At 34.0% G+C, this 17,500-nt stretch overlaps 1 pseudogene; it reads left to right on the top strand.

Moving 5' to 3' along the window:
• The window catches only part of LOC125676957 (P2X purinoceptor 7-like), a 16,342-nt pseudogene extending 769 nt beyond the window's left edge, over positions 1-15,573 (top strand).
• Positions 15,574-17,500: the final 1,927 nt, after the last annotated feature.

Consider the following 17,500-nt stretch of genomic DNA (forward strand, 5'->3'; position numbering starts at 1 on the left):
GTACCCTTTGCTTTATATCATATTTGGATATATTAATGTATCCTATAACACATATGGCAAGTTTTAAAAAAAAATATGTTGAAGGAAAAGCTTCTATTTTGAGGCTAAACACAAATTATATTGATGGAAAATCGATGGCAATTGGTAATTCTACTTAATATCTATAAATTCACAACTCTCTATTTTACATCATTTTCAGAAAATAGCCATATCATGTAGAGAAATTAAAAGGATTTGTGATAATGGGGATAGGAAACCTAGAACTTTAATGCCCAGAACGTCATTTTTTTTGAAAACCTGACAAAAACTGTGAAATTCCTTTGATATTTTCAAAACAAATTGATATTCTAATGAAAAAATAAGACTGCGCTAGAATCCTATAAAACTGAATTCCATGACATAAATGATTCATTTTTTGATGATCATTAATCTAGAAAAATAGGGGGAAAAAAAACCCCCATAAAAAAACAAACAAAAACAAAACAAAAACAAACCCAAAACCCCAAAAGACATATAATAAATTAAAAAAAACCCAATTATCTTTTTACATGTATACGAAGTTTCATAACAAACACATGTGCATATTTTAACCTTGGTCTTTGACTATTTTTACCTGAAAAGATGAGGATCATCTTTTTATGACAGAAATTCTTGCGAAATTTCATAGCTATCGTCAAACACTATTTGAGATATATTCGTAAATATAGATGGTGACCTTTAGTTGATACTTCTGCTATGGAGGATGTGCATGTTTTTGGTCTTGTTTGTCTTAGTGCCTACATTAATGTGCACCATGCAGTTCTGGTGGCTGGGTGGCTGGATGGCCTTGTCTCTTGTGTTAGCCTCTGATTTGATAAAACGGATGTGTTCAAGCGACCTTTTGTGTCTGCCGAACACCATGTACCATAGTATACATATTGTCAGGATTCTGTTTTTGAGAAAAAACCGTTGTTGCTCACCTTTTCAAATATTTTTGGACATTCTTTCTTATGGTGTAAACTTTCTAATATACATATACATTATTTCAAGGTATTTTACAGATTCAATATTAATCTAAACTTCAAAGTGAATGATTCCACAGAATGACTAATCTAATACACGTATATATTAGTATGTGCAAATGTAAGCTAGCTAGAATGTGATGGGACATCATACCATGATTCATCTTCAATCAAAATTCCATGAGATCTTTGAACTTTTAGTCATAAACATCCATGGTCAGCTACTCGATAATATCGGTGTTGAATCTCAACAAGAAAGAAAATTTGGATGTCGAAAGAGAAAGCAATAAACAAAATCGGGGTATGTTTCAAAATGGACTTTACAAAATGTATTTTGGAAATACGATAACTCTGGTGAAAACACATGTACCATCGGAAATGTATTGCCACAAGGATTACGGTTACTCAATATCTATACCGGTACATAGTTCAGATATCATTTTTGAGAATTTAATCAAAGCTCGATGACTTAAGGTTACAATGTCATCAAATATGGCACCGTTGGAGAGGCATGGTATTACAAGAATTACACAGACTGAATATCAATCTCACAAAGTCATCCAACTGGAACACTTGTGCATGGTTTAGAATCAATCGGAAATAAATGCTTTTAAATCTAAGATAAATAGAGAAATGGAATTACTAAAAGGAAATAAAACGCAGTTTATATTGCCCTTTAAGATACACAAAGTTAAAGAAGAACAAATAAAATCGAAATGCATTGTGGTTCTTGTCATATCATCTTCAAATAAAAAAAAGTAATGCAAACGTAAGAAAAACTTTTTTGGATGAATATCATTCTCCTTTGTAGTCTTCATGTTTGTGGAAACTCAAATTATACAAACATATTTGGAAATGAACTAAACGAATGAAATAAAAGTGAAATGTGCGTTATACAGTTTATTGAATTTTAGTCCACATGGCGTACCGGATATTGAAAAAAGTACAAAACGAGGGAGAGGACTGAAATAGGCTATGCCTGCTGCATAATCCCATTCACTTATTACTGAATAAAATATTGTTTAAATCAAAACGAGTGCCGCTTAGAATATTTACAACATTAGCAGGATATTACGACTGGTAGTGGTGTATAAGCATAAGATAGAATATCTATCTGCACTATCCAACATATTAAAATTATATATATACATATAAATTATTTCAGCGAGTTAGATATAGCAAGTATAAAAACACAATCATTGATATGTTTTTACGTTAGATACAATATTCTCTATTTCGTCATTTCCCCAATCATTTGTGAAATTACATGTAAGATTGATCCAATAGTTTTGCTTACGACTTGATCATTTTGGACGTGCTTGAAGTTGTAATGCGATAGAAATCTCGAATTTTTAGGGAAAGATATCTGAGAACTAATGGATGATCAGGAAGTGTTTCTGAAGTGATATTGCAATAAGTGACAGGATTAAGCTATTTATGGAATAGGACTAAATCAAGCCTAATTTTAATTGTTTCCTATAATTTTCATGTGGTTGCAATAAATCTGCACATTGCATTTACAGTTGATTGAAAATGAGTGCCCGTTTCAATTTTAAGAAGAAACATGTAGAGAGCAATCGGGTTTGGTGAATGTCTTTAAAGGGACACAACCAGGATTGGTCTGAATTTTTTTCCAATTTTTAAGGAGGAATAACACATCGTCATATTGGCTGATTTCTTTTTGACACTTGAATGGAAATATAAATATCAACAATGCATACAGTGCAAGGTGAAGATAACGAACAGTGATCAATCTCATAACTCCTATAAGCAATACAAAATAAATAGTTGGGCAAACACGGACCCCTGGACACACCAGAGGTGGGGTCAGGTGCCTAGGACGAATAAGCATCCCCTGTCGACCGGTCACACCCGCCGTGAGCCCCATATCCTGATCAGGTAAACGGAGTTATCGGCAGTATATGTATATTTCTTTCAAATTTAATCGCCTAGCTGGGTAGCTTATGAAGTGTACGTGCTGACCCCTGATATGTAGTTCGTGCGTTCATGTCTAGCACGAGTTTTAATTTTTGCAGATTACTTTCTACGAACAACTTTATACAGAGTGGCTAGAGTAGTTTATAAACTACAAAGAGTGGCTTTAAATGGTTGAACGCAAACTTAATATTTCAACAAAGTGACTAGTAACACGCATAAAGCATATTTTACTAACAATTGTGGTAACAAAAAAAAAAAAAAAAACCAAAAAAAAACCCGTATAAATTATTATACATGAATGATTGAAAACGAATTTTTACCGAAAACTTCACCTTATACACTGTATGCATGCAACTTATGAGAACGAAAATAAGGTACAGCTTTGTTTACATAAGAAAGAAATAATAGCTCAGTAACATTTAACTGAACTTATGGTTAAGCCACACGCAATTCTATCGCTTGGATTCGAATTCACTATTAAGAAGTAAAGGTATAGAACTCTAAATATAGGATACCCAAGTTAGCCGATGTAAAATCAATAAACCAAATGGTATAAAATTCTACTCTGTATTCTAATATATTTATGCATGATTAATCTACATTACTACCAAAGTTCATCCCAAAATTCCGTACATTTCTGAGGATATGCAGAAAGGAATTTGGAAAAAATTATATTTTGCTCGACGTTTTAGCTGGGCCCTGGTACTATACGACTACACAGAGTGTTTGAGCATTGTAACAAGCTTTTCATTTCATTTCAAAGTTGAATTTTTTTTTTACCCCAATTCATAAACGCAAGTCCCTAATAGCTCCAAATGACTGAAAAATGTAAAACCGTCTGCACTTTCAATTATCACAGCCATTTTGCAGTCAGGGATATTAGACAGACAGATGAACAACGGGCATAAAAGGTTGCTTTGGATTACCTTAGTCACTCAAGTGTCCTATTGCGATTGGTAGTTGTGAAATTTTATAGACTCTGAAGCTAGGGTGGACTCCAGCTTGGAAGATAACACAAGTTTTGATATCACACATGTAGTATCTACTGTGTAAAGTCGGCATGCCACTTAGCAATCTACCTGAATTTCCTGATGTGACTTACGTTGTAATACAACTTCATGATGATCTTTTTACAAATTTAGCATTTTCTCCTCTCTTATTCAGGTTGTTTTGAAGATTTTAATGGAAAAAGAATAGTTAAATTATTTTATGATATAAATTTACATGGTAATCGTTTATTGATGATGATTTAAACATTACACCTACCATACGTTTTACTTGATGTGATGGGATGCATATAGGCGGATCCAAAAATTTGTGACGGGGAGGAGTCCACCATATGAACATTAAAGACATTTCATATCTCCCTTTTACATCGCCTCCGCTTTTGTGCGTTACACCCTAGATTTTAAAGAGACAGTGTCAACACAAAGTAATGTATTTTGTAATCCTGTTAGTTTTTGACAGGAGAATTTTAGATTGCAATGGTTTTACATCAAGCTTACTATTGAACAAAATTGTGATGAGTTTGTATTCAAGGTATACCAGATGTTCATATAGATCGTTTCCTCCGAATTTTATCAGCGTTATGTTTGCAGTGTAAGAGGAATACTAAAATCCCTCAGTAGACACATCAAAACGAAAGTACGTACCATCTATCCTTCTGTGATAGAAAATTAGATAGGTAAAATGAGGAATATTTTTTCGTGCCGGCTAACAAAACTTCTAACAACATTGCCTTTGTAAGGCTCATTATTACAACTGTATTTTAAACAAACTTGACATTAATTCCAGATTTGGTAATCGTACTTATACTCCAACTGCCCTTTCAAAAGATGAAATTCTTCAAACCCATTCTTCAGTTTTAGACACATTTAATATCCCAGTCAGTGGGTCGGATGAATATGAATTACCGTTCCTATACTAAATTCCGAAACTTCATAAATACCCCTACAAACAAATATACATTGCTGGATCCAGTAAGTGTTTTACCAAGCCTCTATCTTTGCTCCTCACGAAAATATTAACAGCCATGAAAGAGAAACTTCAAACGTACTGTGCGACTACTTATGCCAGAAGTGATGTAAATCAAATGTGGATTCTAAAAAATTCTAAAGAACTTTTAGTAAACTTGAAATTGCAAAGCTTTTCTTAAATCTACAACATAAAAACTTATGACTTTTCAACACTTTACACTACCATTCCTCAAGATGAATTAAAGACTAGACTTTTTGACATCATAGACATTTGCTTCTTTAACAAAAATGAAAAAAAGCAAATATTCACATCTTGTGATCAGTCATCCAAAAAAAACCTACTTTGTTAAACACCACTCTGCTTCCACATACAGGTACTCTGAAGTTGAAATTAAAATATGCTGGAGTTCCTCATTGACAATATCTAAGTGGTCTGTGATGACCAGGTCTTCCAACAGTCTGTTGGAATTCCCATGGGCACGAATGGTGCTCCTTTGTTAGCTGACCCGTTTTTATGTTCTTATGAAGCAGTATTTATTCAAAAACTTCAACGTAAGAAGGTCTCTTACTGTGGCCTTCAATGCGACATTTAGATATACTGTATCGACAACGTTTCATCTATTAACAATAGTAATTTTCATTCATATGTCGATTCGATATATCCCTGTGAACTCGAAATATAAGACACCACACAGTCGTCTACTTCTGTTTCATACTTAGATATTTTATTGAAAATAGATATTAACGGCAAACTAAGAACTCAACTTTATACTAAACGGGATGGTTTCAGTTTCTCCATCGTCAACTTCCCACATTTATGTAGCAATATTCCATTATCACATGCATATGGTGTTTATATCTCTCAACTGATTCGATACGCAAGAGCTTGTTCTGCGTATGATCAGTTTTTTAAATCGAGGCAATCTACTGACAGACAAGTTGATGGTGCGGGGGTTTCAACAGTCTCGTTTAAAATCAGCATTTCGCAAATTTTATGGAAGTTATAATGATTTAGTTTGCCCATGTAACCTATAATTGATTCAAATGCTTTTTGACGTTGTTAGGCCGTTCTTGACACAGTGATTTTGACTAAAGTTTACCCCGTTTACCTGATCAAGATATGGCTCACAGCGGGTGTGACCGATCGACAGGGGATGCTTAGTCCTCCTAGGCACCTGATCCCACTTCTGGTATATCCAGGGGTCCGTGTTTGCCCAACTCCTTATTTTGTATTGTTTATAGGAGTTATGAAATTGATCAGTGTTCTTTACCTTAACTTTTTGTGCTATATAGAGATGAAGTAGCTCTCACAGATGTAGTATTTTAGTGCTACAATCTCATGCTAATGACAGCTGGATGTACTATGTAATAGTTCAAACACCTACATTGACCTGTTAAAGTTAGTGTTTGATCATATTTTTTGTTCTGGTATTTCTCTTTTAAAGTATTCTAAATAGTCCAAATTTTCGTTTATATTGGTATACACATATGTTTATTTTGATTCAACTTAGCATACCGACATTGGTCTTAACCAAAGTTTACAGTTTTCAAGATCAACCCTACTGTTGGGGAATAATTCAGAAGTAGTTATAATAGAATGAATTTAAAGTATTCTCTTCAATTCACCAATGGTTTCCATATTTTGATGTTTGTTGTTTTAAGTCTTTTCGAGAATATTTCACTCATTTTGAGACTTCGCCAGCTCTAAGTAAAATATCACAAAGATTGCAGCATAGGCGCTTCTACGACAAACTCGGGACGAGCGACTCTCACTTCTAGATGTCGAGCGTTTGGCAAAAAGACAATGACCTATTTTTATACGTTTTTAGGTGAATGCTGGCCTCAAACCCACATTCTTCTGGTCATGAAGCAAACGCTTTAACCACTGAGCAATCGCGACCTAACTATGATGTAGAAAATTATATAACCACTGTTTGAAATATGGTTAGATGTCCCTTTTATATATAGGATTCTATAAGAAAGATTTCTTATCTGATTCTTCCAAGGAGATCAAGTTTTTTTTAAACAACTGCAATCTGAGTGTCATCGCACACTATGTATACGCCACAAACTTTAAGGACAAACGATCAAAAATAATCATGAATTATTAAAGTATGCAGATTCAAGCAAATAGCGTAGAACATCATTCTATTTTCCTTTGCAGATTCTGCGAAAGATATGAAATGCAGAAACATTATCGATATGTTATTCTTTCATGGCTGTGGTGTGTTGGTATGTTGGATCAAACATACTTTCCAAGAACAATTTTTGTTATTGAATTTGTAAATGAAAGAGAATTGTTATTTGATGATTAACGCTTAAGGATCGTTTTGTCTAATGACATTTTTTGAATTTATTTTACTCAGGGAAAGGCTTTTTATCGATCCATAATGCTCCATTGAAAGGAAAAGGAACATCCCTTGTGTGTGCATTTCCCACAACAACGGTAAACAGTGTGGAATGGCTTCATGATCAAACAACGCAAGCTATCTGCGGAGAAGGCTCTGAATGTCACAGTAGCAATGGTCGATATGTCCCAACTGTTTATAATGATCGCTCAGAATTACACATAGGCAATGCAAGTTATTTTGAAGATGAAGGAGATTGGAGTTGTGTTATTAATGGACAATTCAAATCTACCAGAGAATTGGTGATTCACTGTTAGCATTTTTCATTATTTGAAATGAGATTACAATTTCATTGATTTGAGACATATATCTATAATGATAATAACAATGATGATAAAAATTATCATAATTTATCTATATCAATATTTATATATATATATTACAATAGCCCTTCCAAGTTCTTTTGATTTGGCAAATCGTCCGACTTTCATTCCTGTGGAAGGCCTTAAACTGGAAGTTAGAGCAGTCTGTGTCTATCCAAAGGGAGATAACATTAGACTTCAGTACAGAATAGAGGTATTTATGCCGGCTTTTATCTCATACATGTGGTGTATATTGCAAGTGAGATAAAGCATTAGCTTTATCACATGCCCGTTTGATAAAGCACTTCCGGTCCGATCTACTTTTGACACTGTCCCCGCTTGGATGACATATTTTCTGTGTTTATGCATATCGATGCATGAAATAAAGCGTATAACTTGTCATTTTGTATTCATTTAGAATTTCTTTTATAGCAAAATTTAAATGATATTGCCCCTATTGATATATGATGCAAGTTACCGGCCTTAAAAATGTCAACTCGATCAATAACTACTCAAAAATTACGATAAGAAAACAAAAAGATGTCCACACTATTATCATCAACAGGGAATCAATCGCCTACTGGACAGGTCTAATCGAAAGTATCTCGACATGCTGCCGTACAAAGCATTCACGAGCACAGTCTCTTTTCTTTGGAGCCATATTGAATGTAATAAATCTCAGCAGCTTTACTTACTAAAGTGTCTCAGTATTTCCTCTCGCCCTCAGATTCAAAGAAACCATGTGAATAAAATCCAAATACACAAACACTTCTACTTTTCATTGTAAACTTTTGAACATTCTAATAAAACTGCAATAAAATATTATTTTCATTGATCGTTGTTACGCATGCTTATTTCAAAAAGACGGCGACATTAAACTTTTATCAGAAGGTCAGACCTACGTCAAAAAATAAATACTCGGTCAATAGTTGTTATTTGTTGGAATGGCAAAACCATTGATAATCATAAAGTATAAACAATTTTCATCCATGGTTTCTTTTATAAAAATGCCCTTTGTAGTATACACAAATCGATTATAAGCGCTATTTTTTTCCGCGTAAGGAAAATTAATAAGTACGACGCCTGAACCACGGATTCAAAACAAATTCAATCAGCTGTTTCTACCATACTGGGGATCATCTCAAAATTAAGCAAAAAGAAGACGTATGAGATAAATAGAACATCTATATTGCGTGTTTTAATAATTTGGTTTATCCAACTCGTTGGTATGGTGTATTTATTCGCTTGGCAAGCCTCGCGAATAAATACACCATATCAACGAGTTGAATAAACCAAATATCAAAACACGCAATATAGATATCCTCTATATACTTTAGCGAAATAAGTAAGAGAGAGAGAGAGAGAGAGAGAGAGAGAGAGAGAGAGAGAGAGAGAGATTGAGAGATTTATTTACGTAATGGAAACAAGCAAAAAGGCTTCTATTAATCATGCTCTCAAATAGTAATCCCCGCTATCAAATATAGTCAGTATTTTAGGGTTATTGAACTTATATTGATGAATATTGGCACGAGTTGACTTTATAAATGCACGAGCTCGTGCCAATATTCACCAATATAAGTTCAATAACCCTTTTATTATATAGCTAAATTATTTAGTTGTTGAATTATATCCCCTTTCACTCAAAATAGACGAGAATTCATCAATGTTGGCACCTAAGGTGAAAGTGTGCAATATCAGCATGTATTTCTTAACTGTTCAATATTCGTCTGCCATTTTGGTTTGTTTACGTCGTTACGGTAACGTCAATATTGAACGCTCATACTCGGAATGTTTCGGGCGCATACAATTTACGCAATGCAAAGTTAGCGTTCAATAAATTATCAGGATATTGAACGCTAACATTCTCTAGAGTTTACGCAGATTTTATAATAGACTATTTATTAGCTATATAATAAAAATATATACTGTATAAAAAGAAGATGATTCTTTATAAAATACACCATGGTTGTCAATTTATGTTCTTTGAATAGTTTTTAATTTCTTTTATTTCTGTAGGGCGACAGTATTTTTAATGATTTTCAAAAGGAGGGTAGGTCTGTTGAATACATCTATATCGAAGATTGGACAAACAGCTGTCTTTCTCATGAACACATAGCGATTGCACGAACCAGATTGGAAATTGATGATCTTGTAAATGTCAAAGTCGATTTTCGCTTTTTGTACATGGATGCCGGACTAGAGATCCCCACAAAGTCAACTTTAACATTTTTGTTTTCCGATCAACATAATTCTCAAAACAGTAAGTCTTGAAAAGCTTAATGCATATATCTATATTCTTTTTACATTCATGTATATTTATTTCATTCATCATGAACAGTTATATTTTTAGGTCACCTGAGTAAACTCAGTTGACATATTACAATTGATCAGCGTCCGTTGTCGTCCGTTGTACATTAACAACTGAACATTTTAAAGTTCTTGATAACTACCAGTCCAATTCCTTCAATTTAATATGAAGCATCTTTGGGACAAAGGTGACATGAATTGTCAATTTTAGGAATCCAGCATCCTTGGGGTGGGGGCAAAAGCTTCCACTTTACCAATTCTCACAAATCTTCTCTACAACCGCACATCTGTAAGAAGAACTAAATGGAAAGTGGTGTAGAACAGGAAAACCTTTACCAAAATTGTAAATTTCATGATCACCGGGGTATAAGTTCTGACTCCAGGGCGGGGCCAAACTTGGTGTATAGTGTTTATGTGTAAAACATTCAGTTAACATCTTATTTAGTGCTACTGACACTAAATGATAAATGGAAAGACCAGGTAGCCCTTTACCGAAATTGTAAATTTCATGATTCCAGGGGTAGGGGTTTTGGCATCAGGATGAGAACAAAAATGGTCAGTGATTAAATGTGTTAACAATAGAATATTTTAAACGTCTTCTTGATAACTACAATATCCAATTCTTTTCAAATTTGTAACAAGGATGACATTTTAAATTCAAAACTCCGGTACCCCGGGGTCTTAGGGGCTGTGCAAAATTTGACCAATTTTCAAAAATATTATTCTCTATAACGACATCTCTTTAAGAAAAACTAAATGCATAGTGATGTAAAGCAGGGAGGCCTCAACGAAATTTGTAAATTTCCTGATCCCTGGGTTAGAGGTTTGGACTGTAGGGAGGGGTCAAAGTTGGTATACATGGTGTATGTGTGTAAAGCATTTAAATAAAACATTTTCTTTAAGGATATTGATACTAAATTGAAACTGAATAGATATTTAGAAGGAGTACATAGTCCTTTACCAAAATTGTAAGTTTCATGATTTCATGGGGTAAGAATTTTAGTTCCATGATGGGGCCAAAATTATTTTAGTGATTATTGTCTTTATCATTTGAAAGACTTATGTTTGCTGATACGGTATAAAAAATAAATGCATATGTAAGAAAAAGCAGGAAAGAATGTACCAAAATTGTGAATTTCGTGACCCTAGGGTGTTGACTTTAGAACGGGTCCAAATTATCATATCGTGATAATGTTACATATACATGTATTATATAAAGTTTTCATCAGTATAGGCATTTTCGGGGGGGGGGGGGATTTAAGTTTAAGAACACACCTTGTCTTATGCTGTTGCTGAATGCTATATTAGAAATTTGCATAGGTATATGCAGAACAGAAATTTGTTTTCTAGATTTCATAGCCCTTGGGATTAGTGATACTTTTAACTAGTACTCAGGTGACCTATAAGGACCATGGGCGTCTTGTTGTATATAGGCACTTCAATTAGAGCAAGATTATATTCAAAGCCGTACTATAAATAAAACAGTGAACATGATCTATAATTATGACTAAAAATACAACTTGAGTTTTTCCACTTGTCCTGTCTGAATTTTTATACTCTACCTACTGCGCACAGAGTACCATTAGTACAGCATCATGTTGGACATGCTTGATTAAAATCCTTACATACACGCATATATAGAGAGAAGTATAAAAGGAAATGATACACAATCCCGTGAAACAAGGAGCTGCATGGCACGTCAAACGTTGCAACATTTAATCTTTTCCATTTATATTGTATGATTTTTCATTCGTATTGTATATTTTTCATTTGTATTCTATATTTTCCATTTAAATTGTAAATTTTTTCATTTGTATTGTGTATTTTCCATTTGAATTGTATTCGAGGAGTTGTTTATTTTAATTGATTATAAGGATCCCATTGGTCAAGTTTTAGCCTGTATCGTGTTGAAAACGAGCAAGATATTCCGGTAGCTTAGAGAAACCACAAGATAAACTGGTCCCCTATTTCAGTGTAGGACTTGTTAAGCACGAGGTTGAGTTCAGTAGAATCGACATACGATGTACATGTACTTGTGTATGTAAACGGCATAGGCTATGGCTTGATAATCGAACCATGTTTTAAATCAATGAAATCCTTTGTAACAAACCAATAATAAACAATCCCTTGGATGCAATACATAATGCAAATGAAAAATAATAAAATGCAAAATTAAATTTATACAATACAAACGGATTTTTTTGACAATACAAACAAAAACTTATACGATACAAATGAAAAAAATAAATACCAAAACAAATAGAAAATTTAAAATAGAAATGAAAAAGTATACCATAGAAATGACAATTATATAATACAAATGGAAAAGATAAAAATTGCAATGCTTGACATGTCATAGAGCTGTATTATAGTTACAACTTTACCTAAGGTTGAGAAGAAAGTAGTTTATCACGAATTATTTATTTCTAGACATGTATTGCAAACCAAATCAGATGTAGATATGAGAACCCTTTCTAGCATGTAGTGATATGGTTTATACATTTATATTTAGATACATGTAACTCATGAATATCAAATACACTATTTTTCGGAGTAGTTTTGTATAGAATGCTAATTAGATCAAATGCATTTCAATTGATTTTGTTAGTTAGTTCCCCTTTTGGCAATATCCCATGCCTGAACATCGGAAGCTGTACAAATGATTCTTTCAAAGAACGTGCTTGTGACTGTTCATCGAGGTTTAGCTGGATAAGCTGTAACAAGACAGGTAGTGTTTATAAGATTTAGAAATGAAAAGAACATATTACCCATAGTGATTCAATCAACATAATCAATAAAGATTTTATCAAGATGGCTCTAAATATCTTAAATGCTGTAAACCATTTTAAAAATTGTACCTGGGTGTCAGTAGTTATAGCCTTTATGACTTGTAGAAGCTGGTTAATAGTAGCTAGCTTTTTTCATTTTAAGTAGCTGGTTACTGGTAGCAGTCTGGAAGCCAGCTTTTGTCTGTCTAGATAGCCAGTTACTAGTAGCTAATTTCACCGTTCTTCTGCTGTACTAAACGTTCGTATACATTAGTCATACTGTAAACGAAACTATATACTAGTATCGAATGACAACCACGTGGTAATAGAAAACGGAGAAGATGAAATAAGAAGGCTGGAAAAAACAAAACTACACAAAATTGCAAGGTATGTAGAGGCGACCATATCAAGTTATGATCAGTGATTTCCGTAAAAGGAGGAAATCAATCTCGCACTCCAGCAGGTTAAAAAAAAAATTCTATCATCAATGTTGCAAGTCAGAATATATTGGATATATACATATATACATGTACAATGTATGTGCGGAGCAGGTACATGTGTAAGAAATAAATATACCGGTACCGATGTGTTTTTGCTGTATAATCTTAAGTTTTTACATTCATTAATTTTTTAATTGATTGTAGGAAAACTTAAAACGAAGATATATCTGGATACTACGGAGGACAAAACTGCTACATATGTTTAATACCTGTGTCTGAATTTGGTATTTCTACAATAAATTGTAGGTCATCATTTTTCATCACAAAAGTGCTGATTAACAGGATAATTCCTACAACACAAGAGGGATGGGTGCATTTTAATAATTAAAAAAATCAATCAAGGTGTGTGTGTGTGTAATTCCCATACTCCCTCCAAATCTAGAGGGCTTAAATAGGCTATGCCTGCTGCCCGATCCCATTCACTTTATGAATGAAATATAGTTTAAATTAAATCCACCACTGATAATGTTTCCATAAGACATTGTATTTAACAATTAAGTACTGTTTCGCAGGGAGACATCACAGATTATCATCTCTTAGTAGGGTTATCACCCGAGGGCGCCAATGCAGCGGGAAACCAAATTTTCATCGAAAGACCCGGCAATTATGGTCCAATACACTGCTTTGAACTACAGAGGGAAATCAGGGCAGAGATTAGATTTGTTTCTTTTCCCCAAATACCCTAAATTTCGAAAAATTAAATTTGGACATTGAAACTGAAGAGGCACTGAGATTTGTGACAAGCCGCGAGGATCAGGTTTCCATCAACCCTGACCTACATTGTGTATGTGTATAAATGAATATATATATATATATATATATATATATATATATATATATATTATTTGTAAACTCGTATAGTCTATAGATGCTTAGAGTTAGTAAGATATTTTGTTTTCTTGCTTGAGTATTTACATCGTTACAACAAACACCAAGATTATGTAGCCAACGCCTGCACATAATATAGAGATGTTCATTCATGACTGGCATATTTAGAGTTACATGTATGATAATATTTATCATAAATATCATCATAAGTTAACAGTGTGTAGAAAACAAATTATTCTGTACTTGTGATATTGTAGATAAGTTCAAGTGCAACTCCAAGTCCTGAGAGACGGCTACGGCCAAGACAACAGAGGGGAGTGGAAATGAGTGACACAAGCTCAACTTCTAGTCCTGTTAGGCGTGGAGCAGTATGGGAAAGACGAAGACCAGCAGGCAGAAGAGGAACAAGGGGTGGACGTAGAGGAGGAAGAAACAAAAGAGGCGGGCATAGAGGAGATGTAGCAGAAGCTGCACTGCAAGACAAGGCAGAGAAATCTCCGAGTATGTAAATACATGTAAATTGATTTACATATAATTCAGCTGTTCTGAATTCAAATGTGCTACTTTTGTATAATTTTATTTTGAAAAAAAAAATTAAAATAAAGTATTTACTTGTAGGCACGTATAGAAGAAATGAGCGATGGCGGCAGGAAAGAACTGCTGATGAAAACAGGGGACAAGCACCCAAGTCTGTTGTTAGACTTAATTGACCAGGAAGCACCACAGAAAGGTTTTCATCCAGTACCTGGTGTTTCTGCCTATGCCCACACAGATCGAGAAGATCTGTTGTGGCAGACCTCACAACCAGTGCCAGCCACAGCTCCGGGTGAGATGTATTTCTATTTCGTTTTAGTAGGTGCAATATCCTATAAAAACTGATATGAAATATTTATATTCTAAGACATACTGTGTTTGTAATGAGGAATTTCATGTAAAAGAACGTGTATAATTTACTGTAGGACTTCCAGCTGTTAATTCTGGACGAGCTTGTTTTGACCATTGCCAAAATGTACAGACAAGATGTCTTCGCCTTGACACAGGACGACGATTACAATAAGGGAAAGAGGTATGCTGCCTATCGGTAGTTTATCTTGTGGCACCATGGGCTCCTTGGAGTGGGTGTTCGACGGATTATCCGTAGCTGCTGTGTTTGGGCGATCTGTGACAAGTATCCCAACCAATATGGACGTATATTGGCAGCATCCCCTCTCGTTTAGGATGATCTCTTGTACCATTATCTCACACTTTTTTGTCATTCCCTCTTGTTTAACCCTGTAATGCCTACATGACTAGAGGTTTACATTAGTCGTCAGTGTTAAGTAATTAAAGGCACATGTGTCCTTCAACCATCATTTGTAAAAGTATTTTAGTTGTGGTTTTGTATATTCAAGATTGTAAGATACAATGTGATAGTGAAACTTGTTGTGAGGACTTCTGGTTTTAATTACAATTTTTTTGTACAAGTTTGTTTTCCTGATAATTTCTTATAATACTAAACAGTTTCATACATCATCAAAATTAAAAAGAAAAACATTGTCAACACTTTCAAAGTCTTTAATTTGTTATTACACGTTTCAACAAACATCAACAGTAAATGCTATTTCTTCACTGGAGATTTTACAAAGGGATTTTCTTAGGGGTGAGATCAAATGTTTAATATCTGACAAAAATCTTGTCATCAAAACTTCTCTCAAAACTTAATGTGATGAATATTGAAAAATATAGTGATGTGTGAATTATTTTGGATGTTAGATGACATAAACTACATGGATTTGTAACCCTCTTCCCCCGATTGTTTGAATTTGGATTTTTATCTGCGTTGGCCGTATTGTATCCTGTTTGATTCCAAACAAAGTGTAAAGTGACGATTAACTGGGAAACCTACAATACAAGGGGAGGGATGTATTTAATTATAACAAGAGGCCCACAGGCCTTATCGGTCACTGAATACTAGTGAAAAAAATCTCTACGTTCATGGGCTATGAAATCTAGAAAAAAAATTCCTGTTCTGAATATCTAAGCTAAATTCTAATGTTCAGCAACAGTGTTGAACAAGATGTGTTCTTAAAACTTCACTGCCCTCAAAAGTGCATACACTGATGAAAGGCTTTAGATAATAGGTGTATTAACATTAAAGCATAAAAAGATATTACTAATTTGGACTCATCTTAAAGTCATAACCCTGCGTTGTGAAATTCACCATTTCTTGTACATCCTTTTCTGCTATTCCTAAGTATGCATTTAGATTTTCATATCAGCAAACTTACACATAAATACTATATACTAAGTTTGGCCCCACCCTGGGGTCAACACCCTTACACTGGGGAAAATGGCCAGCTGTTTTCCCCAATTTATCACCGATCCAGCACGTCTGGGATGAAATGGAACGACGTTTACGCCGTTTACCAAATCAGCCAGTAATATTGGCTGATTTAGGCCAGGCTTTAACCAACATCTGGAACAACATCCTTCAAGCATTTCTGAACACTTTAGTGTCATCAATGAGGCGCCGTTGTCAAGCATGTGTGAATGCAAATGGTGGTCATACGCGTTATTAACTTTGTTAATTCAAGTTTGAATACCAGTGTTTTTCGAGTGTGCTGAAATTGACGTTATTCGACGTTAACATTAATGGATTATGAAATGTTGTAACAAATACATTTGTTAACAGTATTACAAAAAATAGAATTTGTTCATTCTTATTTTTTCATAGATTAAATAATGCACAGTTTCTTTTTCCGCTAGTATACATATACACACACGCATATACATACACACATATATAATAACATACCCCACATGCACATGTTTGTGGGGTGGTTTTTTACATCTAGGGGAGATACAATATCATAAAATGTAAATTAGGCCTATATGTGCATGTAGTGTCTTCGCAGCACACGTCAAATATGAAATTGAAATATTACAGCACAAAGTTAACAAATTGTAGCATTTTGAGTTTCGAAATTTTACCTTAATGATTCATATTAATATAGTACATGTAATGCATGTAATCAATGTAGCACTTAAAAGCATCTTAGGAAAAGAAAATTTGAACTAGTTTGCATAATCAGCTTGAAAAAAAAAATTCAGAAATTGGACTGATATTGACCTTGCAATAAATAAGTTTTTATAAAAATGGGTTTTTAAAATTGAATTCATTTCCTTTCTTACTATATTTTTTCCCAAATTTTATAGCCTAGTGAAAAAATGAAATGATGAGTCCCTTATATGGTTATCTATGTAATATGAGTACGACAATATTCGTAAGATATTTCATTTCATAAAAGAAATCAAATCACTTCGAACTAGGTAATGGGTGGCATTATTTTTTATGTGAAAATGCAAGTCCATTTGCAATATACAACCCATTGGAAGCATTCAGTGGTGGATGTAGAGAGGGGTGGATTTAACTTTTTAGGTAACATGAGGTAACTCAGGTGACCTATTGCAATTGGTTTTCGTCTGTCGTTGT

This window comes from Ostrea edulis, chromosome 3 (genome assembly GCF_947568905.1).
Source record: "Ostrea edulis chromosome 3, xbOstEdul1.1, whole genome shotgun sequence".
Lineage (NCBI taxonomy): Eukaryota > Metazoa > Mollusca > Bivalvia > Ostreida > Ostreidae > Ostrea > Ostrea edulis.